The sequence below is a fragment of the Macaca nemestrina genome, chromosome 2 (assembly GCF_043159975.1).
Source record: "Macaca nemestrina isolate mMacNem1 chromosome 2, mMacNem.hap1, whole genome shotgun sequence".
NCBI classification, from domain to species: Eukaryota; Metazoa; Chordata; class Mammalia; order Primates; family Cercopithecidae; genus Macaca; species Macaca nemestrina.
In genome coordinates, this window is record NC_092126.1 from 202,369,608 (window position 1) to 202,386,622 (window position 17,015).

Consider the following 17,015-nt stretch of genomic DNA (forward strand, 5'->3'; position numbering starts at 1 on the left):
CAAGTACCAGCATTTACAATGATGTGTTTATTTTCATTTTATTTCATTTAACTTTTTTTCTTTAACAATCAGAGCCAAACACTGTATATCAAAATATATGATAGTGTCAGTAACCTGTACTTTTCCATAACCTAACAAACTAGACCGTAGATATCAAACACACAACACACATGCACATGAGTATAAACACACACAATCAAGAGAACAAAATTTTTCTCATTTTTCCCCTCAAAATACCACTCAACATTAATGTCAAATATTTGAGCCATTAAACAAAACACGCAACTCCGGTGAATACCTTATAAAAACCATAACATAAAATACACATAATTATATAATCCGATTAATATGCCCAATCTTTAGTGGAACGATGCTTCAGCATTAATGTAAGCCTCCAAATAACTATATATTTATGAAGAGAAATACACGAGCAAATGTTTTCCAGCTTTCTGCATTCATACCAAAGGCAGTTGTGTGCGTGAGGGAAAGGGCACAGGTCTTACAGTCAACTGTAGCTAGCTCCGCTCAAGAGAGCTTTCCAGTTCTTGGCAGAATAACAAATTCTCAAGCAGAGAGGGGATAGGGGTGAGATTTTTCCTCCTGTAAGTAACTTAATGAATGAAGTACTAATTAACATTATGGCATTGATAAATGGAGAGAGAGATTAGGGATGTACTCGATATTCAGACCTTCGCAGATGGACTGTCAAAGCCACATTAATTCCTATCTCATTGGAGCATCTGCTTCTCCCATAATCCACTGGCCCTTGGTACGAACAACACAAACTGTTGTGACTCAATTCGATTTATATCAATCTAATTTCTTTTAATCCAATTTGTATTCCAATCTACTACCTTCTAATCACTTAAATCTTCAGCCTCCATCTGGTAAATTTTCTCTCAAAATTAACCCAGCAGATGCCTCTGCGATTGTCTTCCACAGTCAAGCTAATCAGACCCTCGCAGGGGCCTGTAGAACCCACTGAATAGGTACGTGACTTACGGTGTTGTCCTTCTAGTTACAAACACAGCGAGGTAGGAAGACCACTTCATCTACCATTAATTGGTTCATTTGCATAACACTGCTTGGGAAAAAACACAGGACACAAAAGCCAAGAGAAGAAAAATACAGGAAGAAAGCAAAATGTGCCCATTTGTCAAGTGAGCTTTACAATTCGATCTATCTTTTGTTTGAGTTAACAAACACGGAGCCAGAATATTATTTAACACTGTACGGTGGAATAGGCTGCCCTCTGTACTCTACAGAATTAAAAGAGTTTGTCTAATAACCACAAAGTCATACTGAGACCCAGCTTTGGTTCATCAATATGTTCTTAAAATCAGCTTCTGAATTTCAGAACCATGTGCTAATTTATTCACTCGAGCCTATGTGATATAAACAACACAGCCCTAGCTAGCACTGACATCCACTTTCATAGGAGTTCCACTGTGATCCACAATTAAGGTCACAGATTCAACATTCCCCTATAAGCAAACTAGACAGCACTACCTGTGGAATAAACATCATTATGAGGACACAGTAATTAGCAAAAATAAATTAATAAAGAAGGGACTAAGCGCATATAAAGGCAAACACTATGGTAAACTTCTTTCACGTGAGACTTATGAGGTTGCTTTCATTAACTTATGGCCATACTTCTTATATAGTAGATCTTGATTATACTTAAAATTTTTGTGTTTTTTTTTTTTTTCAAATTCGAAGTCATCATCAAGTAGAAATATTCAGGTATTCAACGTAGCCACATGATGAATTGGCCTCAGGAAGACCTTTGTTGTTAGGGAAAACCTCGAAGGCCAGCCAAGAAAATCATTAAATCTAGAACATAGTCTATCTTGGAATGAAGAATACCTGTAAAGTCAGTCTCATTAACATTATGGAACAGAAACATCAAAGTTCCTTCATAAAGCATAACAGAAAGTATTCATAGTTGAATTAAATAATTAAATATAGAGGCTGAGTGTGGCGGCTCACGCCTGTAATCCCAGCACTTTGGGAGGCCAAGGTGGGTGGATCACCTGAGGTAAGGAGTTCGAGACCAGCCTGGCCAACAAGGTGAAACTTCATCTCTACCAAAAATACAAAAACTAGCCGGGCATGATGGGTGTGCACCTGTAATCCCAGCTACTCAGGAGGCTGAGGCAGGAGAAGTCCTGGAACTCAGGAGCCAAGATCCCACCACTGCACTCCAGCCTGGGTGACAGAGAGAGACTCTGTCAATCAATCAATCAATCAAGTAATAAAGTAATTAAATATAGAATCTATTTCTACAATTCTGACAAGAGTAAGATATAAAAGACAAGCGGCCGGGTCACTGAGCGTTCAAAATAACCAGAGAAACCCAGCTGCAGAAATCAAAGGGCTGTGGGAAACTGGTAGCACTGGTGAGTTGTGGGGTGGTGGGAAGCACTGATCCATTTCTATTTCAGCCCTAAGACAGCCAGTGACACACACCACTCAATGAATAAAACTAAATATTTTTGGGCCCACTCCATTTCACATTTGCTACTAGAACACTTTGTCTCTCTGAGACTCAGTTGTTTCATCTGTAAAGTGGATTGAAAATTCTATCTGCTGCTACATACTATGTTAAGGATGAAATGAGATCAGACATGTAAACTGCACTTTTTTAATGTCAAAGCACCATATCAATATATATCAATGGCAGGGCCACTGAAGAACATGAACTCTGGACTGAAATTTGAGAACCAGACTCAGGGGTTGTGCAATGTGGGCAAATTGCTAACTCCCAAACCTTGGTGTAAAATGGTGACTAAAATATCTCCTACCCCCTGTTATAAGAAGAAAATGAATTCATATATGTAGCATATTTGAGGGCTTGGGACAAAATATCCCGGGAAAACATGTGTCAGCTAAAACATATAAGCTAAGAGCATTTTGTTTACATTGTAAGTTTTCAAATATGTTTTTAATATGGATGTTTATAAACTGCTCAGTAGCTAAAAAGCAGTGTGTATTTTCTCAATGATATTTTTCTTTTCAATAACAAAGGCAAATCAAGTTGTAATAATATAATTATTTAAGGTGTTGCATTGAGGTGTATCCATATGAGTGGAAATACAATTGTAGTCAATAAAATAGTTTTGATTGGCTCTCATATGAAAACAGTGACTTCACTGATATCAATAATGTCATTAATTACTGAAACAAAGCCACTGTATACTAGACACCAGACAGTGTGCTGGGGGTGGACTTGAGTGCCAACGAGGCTCACAAAATTGACTTAAAATTGTAAAAGTATTGGTTAAAAGCCCACTTTCCTAATCCTGGCGTCAAGGAGAAAACAGAGACAGAAGCTGGCAGAGATTCTAGAATATCCAGGAATGATTATCTACGCAGCTGAGCCACCAGTACACTCAAAGACCCCTATCTATTCAACATCTGTTATAGCAAAGAGCAGACCTTGATGGATAAGAACATACATGTGTGTGTATATGAATAGTCAAGCAGACTAGATGCTACTCTGAAAAACAAAACCCTTGAAAATCTAGACAAGACCACAAGACTGGAAAGTCCAGCTGATGATGGACCAAGGCCCCAGCTTCCATTTTACCACAGTCCCAGCTGATTGTTTCTCCAATCTTTTATGCCTTAGTACCAAGACCCACCCCAGCAATCGCCCACTTTAACTGAAGCTAGAATTGATAAGGCTTGCTGGTCACTTGTATACAATAACTCAAGAAGTAGCTGATCCATTGTTGTCCCAGAATTCCGATTATTTATAAAGATCTTGTTTCTTCTGCAATATTTAACTTAGTACTTCTGATGTCCAGCATAGTACCCTGGTATATGTATATGTTTAATTCACTTTCAATTATACTATAATAATATCCAATAACAAAAATTATCAATACGGCTATAATTTACTGAATTTTTAGACACCAGTGCTTTACCAAGATTATTTTATTTCATTCTCACCACAAGCTTTGTGTGGTGATCTCTGTTTACAGATGAGGAATTCGAGAATTTAAAAGCTTGTATAGATGCACAAGAAACTGTCATTATCCACAGTACTCAGGGCTTTCAAAACATAATCGAAAGTTGTTGTGCTCTGTTTTTCAAAAGGCAAGAATACATATTTCACATGTGCTATATGTCATCATTGTGGTTTTTTGCCCAAGATTTAGCTCAGGAGACAGCACATTTATTAGTACGGAGTACCAGTTTGTTGAAGTGAACTGTTTCAGTATCACCTTTGAAGGTTCCCTTTATCTAATCCCTTCCTTACAAACTTTAGCTTCTGCAGCTCTAACTAGTCTGTACAAAATCTGCACTAATCAGTATCAGTTTGCTGATATCCATAAGGCAAAACTGAAAGCCCATAATTTTGACTTATTTTTTAAAAAATGACATACGCAAAACTCAAAATTATCTGTAAGGCCAAGCTTGTAGCTTTAATTAGGGCAAATTATTAAAGTTTATATAGATTTATCCATTTGTTTTGACTTAGTTATTTATAATGCAAAGTGCTACATTATTTCTATTAGAAATTATAACTAATCTTTATTTGAACAGTTTTATTTAAGTTTTAAGGCAATCATCTGTAAAGATTCCATATAATTTGATTTTGAAATAATTTATAGGTGGTTGGTGAGACAGCTAAAAATGAGAGGAAAATTTATTTATTATGAAAATAACTAACAAAAAAATTTATTTTCCTCTCATTTTACTTATTTTATTTGCATTTTAGAATATCACTTAAAAAAGAAAAAAGAAAAAACCATAAACTGCTGTTAGATGCTTTAGTACCATGTTTGCTAAAATATCTTCCTTCCCCAAAGTAGTTTTAAATATTTGAATTAGGTGCTATAATTTAAGAGCCAGTCTAATTAAATCCCTAAAATGTTAAAGAGTCTTCCTAGAACAAAGCATAAACCATAAGATAGCACATTAAAATGGACAATGACCATCGGTATAGGAGAACATACAGAATTTATGTTTTATAAGTTAAAAATAAATTATAGAAAGACACTAAGTCTTTCTAAATAAAACTATAAGACAATAAAATGTGCCCAAGCTTTTCAATGTTTTAAACTATTGATATCTCCTTTGTGTTTTTCCTTTTTTTTTTCTTTTTTTCCCCAATATTTCCTTACCTCAGCGAAGAAGAGTAACTTGAAGTCCCACTAGGATGTCATAAGAAATAGTAATATGTAAGCCGGGTGTGCTGGCTCACGCCTGTAATCCCAGCACTTTGGGAGCCCGAGGCGGGTGGATCATTTGAGGTCAGGAGTTTGAAATCACCCTGGCCAACATGGTGAAACCCCATCTCTACTAAAAATACAAAAATTAGCCGGGCGTGGTGGTGGGCACCTGTAATCCCAGTTACTCAGGAGGCTGAGGCAGGGGAATCACTTGAGCCCGGGAGGCGGAGCTTGCAGTGAGCAGAGATGGCACCGCTGCACTCCAGCCTAGGTGACAAGAGAAAGACTCCACCTCGGGGAAAAAAAAAAAAAGGAAAAAGAAAGAAAGAAATAGTAGTAGGCATTTGAACCATTCCTTCTATATATATATAAAAAAAAAAAAGAGCATATTTTGTTGTATATATCAACATCGAAATGCAAAAAAAGTTACTTTTTCTGTTAATTATTCTCATCAGGAGTTTATTGAGTAGAGGAAACATACAAAAAAGCCCAACCCTGCCACAGTGATTACCTAGGAGCACCTCTTCCCTACCCCGCTTCAAGTCTTTGATATATCTGAGAACAGGGATCTCAAATAATCTCAACGGATAGTGTCTAGCCTCAGTGAGAGGAGGAACACATTACTCTCAAATTAAAATCTCACTGATGTCCCCAGTTGCTTTAATGACTGAAATTCGTCCATATTTTCATCTGAATTATCCCTATTTCTGTACATCACTCCACACAATATACTTTTAGATACAGGTACAGCAATAAAAAATATTCTCACGTGAACTTAGTCGGAAAGACATGAGTCCCAAAAAACCTGGGCGGTTGTTCTATAATGCTAATATAGAATGTCAACATATAAATTATAATGCTGATATATAAAGAGATGCACTTTATGTATATGTGTGCACACATGTTAATAACTAGACACAACGTGGCTTCACCTTTTTGATTTATTGCTCATTTTCTAAAAGCCGGGTTTTAATGTATACAACTTTCCAGCTGTAAAATTTTAAGTAATATGACAAATGTAACAAAAGCATTTAGTTGAAAACAGTTAAAATATGAAGCTTGCATCTTTAAGTCTTTCTTTTCAAGACTATGCAAACAAAAACAAGGCAACATCCAACATGTATCACTTTAAATACTCGAAGTTTTAGAAGAAAAGGTTGCCTCACTGTCATCTCATTCTGCCCTTAGGGACTTTTATGTTGTGCTAAAAGAATGATATTTCTTCAAAGGACTGCATGCATTCATTCATTCGTCACTTATTTATTTATACTGAATATTCCAGTGAGGAATATACATCACAGGAAGAGGAAATCAAACAATAAAGGTGATGCTTTCTCTGAGGAGGGTTATTGTAAAAATGGGAAAGAAAAGAGAAAGTCATGAATTCACCCAGGACATAACTTCTTTTTAAATTGAACTAGCTGTATTGGTTCTTCTTCCACTCTAAAGGAAACATCTGTCAGCAAACTAGCTGAACTAATAGATTCCCTAATGTGTTAGAAAAGACTGTGCCTTGATTCGTTCAAAATATAAGAGATAAATACAAAGAGCCTCTCAGGAATGTAACTAAGTGCACTAGTGTGCACGGAAACACGACACATCCAAAGTCATCTGTTCCTAACTACTTCTTTTATGTCCTGGAGTCATAGCACAGGCAGAAGGCGACATATTTTAAAACAGAACCTTAGAGAGAAGGAAGATGAGGGGCTGTAAGTTAACACTTCCGGAGACACTTTAAAGGTAGCCCTGTGGGTGTGGAAACATAAAATGCCATTACCTCACCCGCTAACATTTGTGAAAACAATCAGGACACACTCGAGGATGTATGCTAAATCTAAATTCAAATTTTCATTTCTAATTCATAAATAGTCACAGTGTTAGTGATAAAAAATAAATTATCAACATCATCTGATTACTGAAAATGTCTTCATTTGTACATACAGGATGTTCCCTGATGATGTAAAACACTTTCACATTTCTATTAAACAATTTTAACCAAAACGTTTATCAAAATAGCTCATTTTAAATAAGTTAAAACATCTGATCTAGTTAACAAACTTCACTTATCCCTTTCTTTGCGTATGTTTTCAGGTCATAATCACCAACTAGGCATAAAGCTTCACGCCTCTGCATAATTTAAGGGTAGAGAATTGCACCATGCCCACAGGACAATTCTATCTGGTCACCTTCCGTGTGAGGGTCAAGCTGTGCAGTCCCCAGAAACTAACATTAAATAAGACAACTTCATAATGCACTAGGGAGGAAATCACTTACTATTCATGTTGACAGAAAAGCAGCGAAGATGAATTACAGCAAGTCTGTCCGCGCAAGGAGGACTCAGGAAGGCCCTAGGTTCCAGTTCCAGGAAAGCAGATTGCTTTAAAGTGGTTTGCAGCAACCCTCTGATGAAACGCTTAGGTTTACTGCAAATTGGCACTGGGTGACAAATGAGAGACCTTCCTTACTTGAACTTCAAATTAATCATATTGTCCCATTGATCTCTGTTTTCTGGAATGTGGTTCTCACAACCTTTTCCCCTCTTTTGTACGGAAAAGCAATCTTCAATGAATTTTAAACAATTACGGAGACTATTTCCTCTCTTATTTGCTTCGCCCCACAGGTGATTTCAGAAACAGCATGCTTTCTTCTCTTAGCAAATAAAAATGTGTTCTGCTCACTCTGCTCATTTCATAGGACAAAGTAAACATTAGAAAAATAACTGACGTTAACCTGGTGTTCCGAACACTGAGTGAAATGCATCCAACCTGCTAAAGACTATTTTTAATGGGAGCGATTAAAAATAATTACAACGCCTCTCCCTTGAGCAATGTATTAGCCCTCTCTGGATTAAATACTTGTCTGCTGTAATTTTTAAAGGGCAATTTTTTTCATATCTAGTAAGCCTTTCCCTCAATACCTAACTATAAAACTATTCAAAAGCTACAATGTTATAAACATCATAAGGCCTAGCGGATTTATTTTCTGCTCATGTTTGTAAAAATAATTTCCTTTCTGACTTCTGCCATTCATTGCATTGAACAAAATGATGATGGCCTAATCGTTCTTCTGAAATATAAAATGAACTTTATTTTGGTATGTTTATAGTCAGTAAATGTATATGCAATCTGGAACTTAAAGAAAAACAGAACATAAGACACAACCACAAAGCACGCAAACCAAGGATGATGAAGTTTACACTCTCTACTACATATGAAACAGAAAATATATTCATTCAAATATGTATGTTGGACACTTACTACGTGCTCAGCACTGGGTATATACTTGCAAACAAAACAGAGACTGAAGGAGGTTACTATCCGGTTGGGTACATGTTTCGAAATTATGATAAATGCAGTCAAGGGGTATATAACAGGAATAACTTAATTTGATTATTCGGTGAAAGGCTTCAAGCATGGTCCTGAAAGATAAATGGAGTTAGCTATGGTAAGAAAGGGACATTCCTGGCAGAGTGTCCAGCGTAAGTAGGCTTTAAATGCAAAAGGCCTTGGTCTGTTCTAGATCAGACGTCCCCAACCTTTTGGCACCTGAAACTGGTTTTTCAGGTGACACTTTTTCCATGGACTAGTGTGGGGGACGGGGGATGGTTTGGGGATGATCCAAGAGCATTACATTTATTGTGCACTTTATTTGTATTATTATTGCATTGTACTATATGATGAAATAAGCATACGACTCACCGTAATGCAGAATCAGTGACAGCTTTGAGCTTGTTTTCCTGTAAGTTGACAGTCCCATCTGGGGGTGATGGGACACAGTGACAGATCACCAGGCATCAGGTTCTCAGAGGCAGCTCGCAACCTAGAGCCCTCGCATGTGCAGTTCACAACAGGGTTCTCGCTCCTATGAGAACCTAATGCCACTGCTGATCTGACACGAGACATAGCTCAGGTGGTAATGCGAACAATGCGAGACATAGCTCAGGTGGTAATGCGACCGATGGCGAGACATGGCTCAGGTGGTAATGTGAACGATAGCGAGACATACATAGCTCAGGTGGTAATGCGAACGATGCGAGATGGAGCTCAGGTGGTAATGCGAACGATGGCGAGACATAGCTCAGGTGGTAATGCGACCGATGCGAGACATAGCTCAGGTGGTAATGCGACCGATGCGAGACATAGCTCAGGTGGTAATGCGACCGATGCGAGACATAGCTCAGGTGGTAATGCGACCGATAGCGAGACATAGCTCAGGTGGTAATGCGAACGATGCGAGACATAGCTCAGGTGGTAATGCGAACGATGCGAGACATAGCTCAGGTGGTAATGCGAACGATGCGAGACGGAGCTCAGGTGGTAATGCGAACGATGCGAGACGGAGCTCAGGTGGTAATGCGAACGATGCGAGACGGAGCTCAGGTGGTAATGCGACTGATGGCGAGACGGAGCTCAGGTGGTAATGCGAACGATGGCGAGACATAGCTCAGGTGGTAATGCGACCGATGGCGAGACATAGCTCAGGTGGTAATGTGAACGATGCGAGACATAGCTCAGGTGGTAATGCGAACGATGCGAGACATAGCTCAGGTGGTAATGTGAACGATGCGAGACATAGCTCAGGTGGTAATGCGAACGATGCGAGACGGAGCTCAGGTGGTAATGTGAACGATGCGAGATGGAGCTCAGGTGGTAATGCAAACGATGGCGAGACATAGCTCAGGTGGTAATGCGACCGATAGCGAGACATAGCTCAGGTGGTAATGTGAACGATGCAAGACATAGCTCAGGTGGTAATGCGACCGATGCGAGACGGAGCTCAGGTGGTAATGCGAACGATGGCGAGACATAGCTCAGGTGGTAATGCGACCGATAGCGAGACATAGCTCAGGTGGTAATGCGACCGATGCGAGACATAGCTCAGGTGGTAATGTGAACGATGCGAGACGGAGCTCAGGTGGTAATGCGAACGATGCGAGACGGAGCTCAGGTGGTAATGCGAACGATGCGAGATGGAGCTCAGGTGGTAATGCGAACGATGCGAGATGGAGCTCAGGTGGTAATGCGACCGATGCGAGATGGAGCTCAGGTGGTAATGTGAATGATGCGAGACATAGCTCAGGTGGTAATGCGACCGATAGCGAGACATAGCTCAGGTGGTAATGCGACCGATAGCGAGACGGAGCTCAGGTGGTAATGCGACCGATAGCGAGACGGAGCTCAGGTGGTAATGCGACCGATGCGAGACATTGCTCAGGTGGTAATGCGACCGATGCGAGACATAGCTCAGGTGGTAATGGGAACGATGCGAGACGGAGCTCAGGTGGTAATGCGAACGATGCGAGACATAGCTCAGGTGGTAATGCGACCGATGCGAGACATTGCTCAGGTGGTAATGCGACCGATGCGAGACATAGCTCAGGTGGTAATGTGAACGATGCGAGACATAGCTCAGGTGGTAATGCGACCGATGCGAGACATTGCTCAGGTGGTAATGCGACCGATAGCGAGACATAGCTCAGGTGGTAATGTGAACGATGCGAGACGGAGCTCAGGTGGTAATGCGACCGATGGCGAGACGGAGCTCAGGTGGTAATGCGAACGATGGCGAGACGGAGCTCAGGTGGTAATGCGAACGATGGCGAGACATAGCTCAGGTGGTAATGCGACCGATGGCGAGACATAGCTCAGGTGGTAATGCGAACGATGCGAGACATAGCTCAGGTAGTAATGCGACCGATGCGAGACATTGCTCAGGTGGTAATGCGACCGATGCGAGACATAGCTCAGGTGGTAATGTGAACGATGCGAGACATAGCTCAGGTGGTAATGCGACCGATGCGAGACATTGCTCAGGTGGTAATGCGACCGATAGCGAGACATAGCTCAGGTGGTAATGTGAACGATGCGAGACGGAGCTCAGGTGGTAATGCGACCGATGGCGAGACGGAGCTCAGGTGGTAATGCGAACGATGGCGAGACGGAGCTCAGGTGGTAATGCGAACGATGGCGAGACATAGCTCAGGTGGTAATGCGACCGATGGCGAGACATAGCTCAGGTGGTAATGCGAACGATGCGAGACATAGCTCAGGTGGTAATGCGAACGATGCGAGACATAGCTCAGGTGGTAATGCGACCGATGGCGAGACATAGCTCAGGTGGTAATGCGAACGATGCGAGACGGAGCTCAGGTGGTAATGTGAACGATGCGAGATGGAGCTCAGGTGGTAATGCAAACGATGGCGAGACATAGCTCAGGTGGTAATGCGACCAATAGCGAGACATAGCTCAGGTGGTAATGTGAACGATGCGAGACATAGCTCAGGTGGTAATGCGACCGATAGCGAGACATAGCTCAGGTGGTAATGTGAACGATGCAAGACATAGCTCAGGTGGTAATGCGACCGATGCGAGACGGAGCTCAGGTGGTAATGTGAACGATGGCGAGACATAGCTCAGGTGGTAATGCGACCGATAGCGAGACATAGCTCAGGTGGTAATGTGAACGATGCGAGACGGAGCTCAGGTGGTAATGCGAACGATGCGAGATGGAGCTCAGGTGGTAATGCGACCGATGCGAGATGGAGCTCAGGTGATAATGTGAATGATGCGAGACATAGCTCAGGTGGTAATGCGACCGATGCGAGACATAGCTCAGGTGGTAATGCGACCGATAGCGAGACGGAGCTCAGGTGGTAATGCGACCGATGCGAGACATTGCTCAGGTGGTAATGCGACCGATGGCGAGACATAGCTCAGGTGGTAATGCGAACGATGCGAGACATAGCTCAGGTGGTAATGTGAACGATGCGAGACATAGCTCAGGTGGTAATGTGAACGATGGCGAGACATAGCTCAGGTGGTAATGGGAACGATGGCGAGAGGCTGTCAATACAGAGGAAGTTTCACTCTCTCGCCCCCTGCTCACATCCTGCTGTGTGGCCCAGTTCCTAACAAGTCACAAGCGGTGCTGGTCCAGGGCCCAGGGGTTGGGGACGCCTGTTATAGAGACTAAAATAATGTCAGTGTAGCTAGAGTATAGAATAAGAGAAACAGTATTGGAATAGTTGAAAAGTAAGTAGTTAGAGTCAAAACTATGCAGAAATGTATAAGGCTATGTTAATTATTACAATCACACCATAAGTGCAATAGAAACAATTAAGATGTTTTGAACACATCAGAAGGCTAACAGGATCTGGTTCATTTTCAAAAACCACCCTTGGCTATTCTAAGGAAATTCAGGAGAAACTCCTGACAACAACTAGGAGACTCTCGCAGTAACCCAGATAGAAGATGACTTACTTGTGAGGAATGAGAGTGGTGAATAGATTTGTTATTGATTTGGAAGGTAGACTCCACAGGACAGAGCTCAGCCTCATGGAAGTAAGGAAACTTGATTATGTTCAATCCCTTTGCCATAGGAAGCTGATGGTTTCCTAATCACGTTTTAAATGGCCTAGAAAGACCCTGAAACATCAAAGACAGCAGTGGCTGGCAGAAGAGAGCATCTACACACACCACCCACCCCAGCCTTCCCCTCAAATGGATTCTGTGAAATAGGCTCCATGACCCTCAGGCAAGCTGCCTAATAGCCATGCTTCCCGAAACACCATCACTCATCTCAAAGGAGCGAGGGGAGAAACAATGGAAGGCAAAATCCACTTCATTTTTCATTTATGAGTTTTGCGAATGGGGAAGAAGGTGTTCTTATTTTCTAGTCATAGAGCGTAGGCTGTGAAGTCTTAGCTAACTTTACAAGTACTCATTATCCAACAATCATAAAGGACATGTATCATAAAACTACCAGTTTCATTTTAATTCAATGCTATTTTAGACTTTACTGACATATTTTTACTGAATGAGCAGGTGTTTCTAAAATGTAAGTTTTCCTGGCCTGGAAACATGTTCATTTATTGGATATTATGGAAGAAGAATAGCCCTACTTTAGGAGAAGGTATATTCCTTCTTAGAAAGAGAATGTTCTATGTAAAATATTTCCTCAGAAGGATATAGATAAAATGGCTAATAGTAGCTGTTCTTCAAGTAAAGAGACTGGGAGAAAGGGTCAGATGGGACTTCCTTTTCACAGCATAACCTTCTGCGGCTTCTGAAAGACTTAGTCTGCTGGTACTAGTATAAATATATGAGTAAACAAAAATGAATAAAGAAGCCACTTAGGACTTTTCCCCAGTCTGTAAGACACCACTCGTTACATCCTGGTGCATATCGAATCCATCAACAAGTCTTCCAAACCTGGCCTGTTTCTTATTTGTCCTGAGCACCTCTCACTCCTTCTCACGAGGACCCACAAAGCTTGCCCTTGTTTCTACTCTTTCCCCATCACAGTCCATCCTCTACGCAATAGCCTGGGATACCTCTTTGAAATGTAAATCAAGTTGTGCTACTTCTCAGTTTAAAACCTGCCAAGAAATTATCTTTATTTTTAGAACAAAATCCAGACTGCTAACTGGGATCTACAATACCCTATCTATCCCATTCCATGCCTCCTTTACCTTCATTTGATATCACTCCTGCCCCCTTTGCTGACAACTCTCTTGGCATAACAGTTACAGTAGGTTGAACAGTGAGTCCTCCTGCAAAATCCATGTCCATCCATAACCCCATCATATGACCTTATTCTTCCAGCTATAATTAAGGGAAGGATGGAGATGAGACCATACTGAATTATCATGGGTTCTAAGTCCAATGAAAATGTCATTAGATAGAAAAAGACACACACACACACACACACACACACACACACACACACACACACACACACAGTGGAGAAGTCCATGTGAAGACAGAGATGGAGTTATACTGCCACAAACCAATGAACACCTAAGCCACGAGAAGCTGGAAGAGGCAAGGAAAATGCATCAGTTTCCTAGGGTTGTCGTAGGAACGTGCCTTAAACAACAAAATTTTATTGTTTCACACTTCAGGAGGCTACAAGTCCAAATCCAAGATGTTGACAGAGTTGTTTCCTTCTATTGACCAGGAGAGAGAATCTCTTGCATCCACTCCTCCCAGCTTCTGGGGGTTTGCTGGCAATCTGTGGCATTCCTTGGCTTAGAAATCCATTATTCCAATCTCTGCATCATCTTCATATAGATTCTCTTTGTGTCTCTGTATCCCAATTCTCCCTTTTTATAAGGACACCAGTCATATTGAATTTGGCCCCACGATAATGACCTTTTAAAAATTTTACTCTCTCTGTAAAGACCCTATTTCCAAATAAGGTCACATTCTGAGGTACCAGGGGTTATGATTTTAACAAATGTTTTTGGAGGGACACAATTCAACCCATATCAGGGCTCTTCCTCAGAGCCTTCAGAGAAAGTGTGGCCCTGCCAACACCTTGATTTCTTGCTTGCATATTGTCTCTCCTCCTCAAGGACTCTAGCAAGACAGTGCAAGAAGAGCAGGAGCTTGGTCTGTGCTGCTCACCACTCTAATCCCAGTGCCTAAAAGAGTGTTTTGCACAAAGGAGGTGCTGAATACATATTTACTGAATTAATTAAAGCATAAGAACGTTATTCAGTCTAACCACCACCAGATGTGTCAACAAAATGTTCAAGTAGTCTATGCATGAATGAATGAAGTACTAGAAGTCACTGACTTACAAGAAAAAACATATTCCGTCAAAGTAGAATGTTATTAGTATATTTATTTTCTTCATTTAATCAATATATATTTCAGTAAAATTTCCACCTATTGATCTTAACTCCAACTTTGCCCTTTTGTATTAAATATGACTAATCATTCTCCCACATGGTGACGAGTATTTGAAGAATATAATGATTTCAGTCAACTTCTTTGCCAACAAACCATCCTCATTCTTTCAACTATTTTTCATATTTTTATTTGTGTTAAACACATTCAGACCTCTTCCTTCTCTTAAGTGAACTCTCCCACTTAATTCCAGTGGTCTCTCTCTCTCTCTTAAAATTTAGCATTTTTGCGTATGGCCTAAGTGCACACATTAAGCACATGTAGTGCCCTTATAGTTTAAATTAGAGATCAGCACACTCTTTCTTCAAGAGCAAGACAGTAAATATTTTAGGCTTTATGAGCCACACAGCATCTGTCACAGCTACTCAGTTCTGCCTTGGTAGCAAGAAGGTAGCCATAGATTGTGCTTAAACAATTGAGCGTGGCCATGTTGAAATAAAACTTTATTAGTGAAGAGGAAAATTCAACTGAATAGAAATTTTATGAGTCACGAAATAGCATTCTACTCCTGATTTATACTATGTAAAAATGTAAAAAAAAAATTATAGTTTACGGGTCACCAAAACCAAGCAGCAGGCTGAATTTGGTCCAGAGGCTGCACTGTGCCCACCTCTATTTTAGATAGTATGTTCTATTTGATGAAGCCTAGAAACACAGTAGCTGTGGAAGTGGGCTGGGCATTATACTGTGAAATTATGTTGAATTTAATGTTCACAAAAGCATTACTTTATTCACATATTCTACTTCCAATTCTGCCTTCCCTCATGCTGTTTTGATGCCATTCATTCTTTCTCACAAATGAATAATGTGTTTGAATTATATTTTTAAGATATATTGATATTGTACTTTGGGGTGAGTATTGAACTTGCCTGTTAAGTGACTGTTTGGTAAGAGGTTTTAGAAACCAGCAATGGAAAAAAAGATTGTGCTTTACGTGCAATGTTCATCTAAACAAAGATTATATTCTTAATAGGGTGGTTAGTTCATTCTTCTTTAAAAGAGTCAAAATACAATGGCTTCTATCACTTCCCCTGAGAAATCATGGCACAACAGAAGGAAAGTTCTAGGCCAAAGTTGTCTTAGTTTTATTTCCTTTCAAACACATAAGAATTAAAGCTTTCTTTCATCACAAAAATATATTTTCTTATGTCAATTAAGGCTTACATCCTTGATATAAATATTAGTCCAAAAGCCTGTGCCCTCTCAGTGGTGACAGAGAAGTAGCACTCCAAAATCAAGGGCAGCCTCTTCCCTTTAGTTGCAACTTTATGAAAACAATGACAGAAGACTAATGGCGCATTTTTGGAAAATTTTACAAATATATACTTCTAAGTATTTTGAGAACTAAAAGTGTACCAAGAATAAATAAAGTAATAACACAAAGAGAAACACAAATAAAGCAAAGATTTAGACATGATTTAGAATTGTTTATGTCTTAAACAGGTATACTCTAGAAAAAACTAGTCATTATGACTTTAAAGTACTCATCAATAAAATAAAAAAGAAAAAAGTTCTGAAACATCTTTGGCATGCTCTTTAACATTGGGATAACCTGTAGCTTTGAAAGAAAACAGGACATATAGGGCACATTCCTCTGATGACTCTCTTATTTTAACATCAGACATGGTTTTCTCATCTATTTTCTGAAGGTCTGCATCTACTGTTTCTAAGGTCCACTGAGGCTGAAGACAATATATCAGTAGAAAACATATGACTTTCATTAAAGAATTCATGAAAAGAAAAAACAATTCAGCACTGAGTCTATATCCAGCATGATGTTAGGTATTTCCACATGTTACCTTGGTTAATGTTATTCTCACAAAAATCCTGTGATATTTTCCCCAGTCTTTTCAGTCTGTTATGCACACCCAATTCCAGCGCAGCTTATTTTAGAGACACATATATGACACATACATCAGTTCTTTCTAATTCGGTAGATGGGGATAAAACGCTGCCTTTTCTGTACTCACGGTCGTCTGCTGACTTAACTTTTGTTCAATAAAGATGTTAATGAAAATATCAGGGGCAAGGAGTAAAAAGTAAATACAAAGTTTGGAAATAAGCAAAACTGAGTGTTGAGTTTTCAGCTGACGGAAGACTAGTGCTCACTCAGTATAAATTACCTTAACATTCTACTCA

The 17,015-nt window shown here is 40.1% G+C and overlaps 1 protein-coding gene across 22 annotated transcripts in view; it reads right to left on the minus strand.

Moving 5' to 3' along the window:
• The window catches only part of LOC105485558 (roundabout guidance receptor 2), a 1,382,758-nt gene that overhangs the window by 564,622 nt on the left and 801,121 nt on the right, over positions 1-17,015 (minus strand). The window lies entirely within an intron of this gene.